Genomic DNA, 2,500 nt, shown 5'->3' on the forward strand with positions numbered 1-2,500 from the left:
GGCAGATTCGGCAGCAGTGTCTGCCGATTCGGCAGCGTTGGCTTGTTGGCGCGGGGGGCCGATGCGAGTGGGGACTTGGGCAGCGGGCAGTGAAAGCAAGAGTTTCCCCGATGCTGCCGGGAAAAACGCTCCCCGGGATGGCCGGGTGAGATGACCCGGCGGCCCGTGACGGGTCATTCAATTCCATGCCCCGTCAACATAACTCCCGATGTACTGTTTGCTTTTTCGGAAGAAGAGATCCATCCCCCCATCCTCGGCCAGCCAAAAACGCTCCAATTAATGGCCGGGTGAGATGACCCGGCGGCCCGCGACGCGTCATTCAAATCACTGCCCTATCGGCTACAACTGCTGATGGGTGGGATTAGAGGCCTGCCATGGTGGTGAGGGGCGGCGAGGACCGTGAAAGCTAGAGTTTTTCAGAGGCTGCCGGGAAAAAGGCCCCTCGGGTGGCGGGGTGCGAGGACCAGGCGCGTCATTCAATTCTCTTCCCTATCAACTTGGCTCCCGTTGGCGGGATTGGAGGCCTACTGTTTGTTACAGGGCTAAAATCGTCAGGGGAAGAGCTGACGAAACAATGCTGGTTTGGATGCAGGGGGTAGTGTTGGAATCGGCAGCGCGAACAAAATCGGCAAAGTCGACAAAAAAGACTGTTGGTCTGGACATCGGGGCAGCGGCAGCCATGCCGACAGGGGGGGAAATCGGCAGCGCAGATTTGTGCAGCTGCAGGTTCGTCGGGGAAATCGGCAGCGCAGATTTTTCGATGAACATGGGCTGGAAGATGGACTGTCCAGGCCAGGCAGGGAAATTCATCAAGGGGACACGCTGACGAAACAGCGCTGGTTTAGACACGGTGGGTGCAGTGTTGGAATCGGCAGCGCCGACGAAATCGGCAAAGTCGGCAGAATCGGCAGCGGGTGCTGGCGATGAGTCTGGACGATTTATAGTCCAGGGCTTGATGGAAAAGACTGTTGGTCCAGACAATGGGGCAGTGGCGGCGCGGATTTGTGCAGCTGCAGGTTCGTCGGGGAAAATCGGCAGCGCAGATTTTTCGACGAACAGGGGCTGGGCGCTGGACTGGCCGGGCCAGGCAGGAAAATTCGTCAGGGGGCCACGCTGACGAAAACAGGGGCTGCGGAGTGGAAAATCGGCAGCGCAGATTTTTCGACGAACAGGGGCTGGACCGGCCGGGCCAGGCAGGAAAATTCGTCAGGGGGGCACGCTGACGAAAAGAGGGGCTGCCGCGTGGAAAATCGGCAGCGCAGATTTTTCGACGAACAGGGGCTGGACTGGCCGGGCCAGGCAGGAAAATTCGTCAGGGGGGCACGCTGACGAAAAGAGGGGCTGCCGCGTGGAAAATCGGCAGCGCAGATTTTTCGACGAACAGGGGCTGGACGCTGGACTGGGCCAGGCAGGAAAATTCGTCAGGGGGCACGCTGACGAAAAGAGGGGCTGCCGCGTGGAAAATCGGCAGCGCAGATTTTTCGACGAACATTCGTCAGGGGGGCACGCTGACGAAAAGAGGGGCTGCCGCGTGGAAAATCGGCAGCGCAGATTTTTCGACGAACATTCGTCAGGGGGGCACGCTGAGGAAAACAGGGGCTGCCGCGTGGAAAATCGGCAGCGCAGATTTTTCGACGAACAGGGGCTGGATGCTGGACCGGCCGGGCCAGGCAGGAAAATTCGTCAGGGGGGCACGCTGACGAAAACAGGGGCTGCGGAGTGGAAAATCGGCAGCGCAGATTTTTCGACGAACAGGGGCTGGACCGGCCGGGCCAGGCAGGAAAATTCGTCAGGGGGGCACGCTGACGAAAAGAGGGGCTGCCGCGTGGAAAATCGGCAGCGCAGATTTTTCGACGAACAGGGGCTGGACGCTGGACTGGGCCAGGCAGGAAAATTCGTCAGGGGGGCACGCTGACGAAAACAGGGGCTGCCGCGTGGAATGGCAGCCTACACGCAGATGCGAATTCGGCAGCGCACGATGGCTTGAGCAGGTCATGGGTTCGACTTGGCGCGATCTGAAACCTGGACGAGGGACTGTCGACGCTGGACGAGCCAGCGCGGTGGCCTGTCGTGCCCCGTTCAGGGGGGGCCTGCCGCGGAGACAGCCCTCGCGGGCTCGACAGCGCAGGCCAGCGTCCCCGACGTCGCTGGCCGCGGCAGGCGAGCTGCCGGGGTTCCCGCATTCCTACAAGAAAACGTCGTGCTTTCCACATGAAACCAATCCAGTAAAATCAGCCATATTTTTATGAGGCTGCCCACTGAATTTGGGGTCATTCCGGGCCGGTTCCTAGTTTTGCGGATTTACTCGATTTCTAATGGTAGGAAAATTAAAACAAATACTTCCCGACCTCGAAAAATTCTGGGAAAATTAATGAAGGTGGATTGGATTTTTGCCAACCTCTGTGCAAAATTTCAGCTCAAAATACCAAGAAATGAATTTTTTAGAGGGGGGGTGACAGCTGGGACCTAGTAGTGTCTCCCCCTGCCAGAGCTGCAATGA

Source organism: Populus nigra, chromosome 2 (genome assembly GCF_951802175.1).
Source record: "Populus nigra chromosome 2, ddPopNigr1.1, whole genome shotgun sequence".
Classification (NCBI taxonomy): Eukaryota; Viridiplantae; Streptophyta; class Magnoliopsida; order Malpighiales; family Salicaceae; genus Populus; species Populus nigra.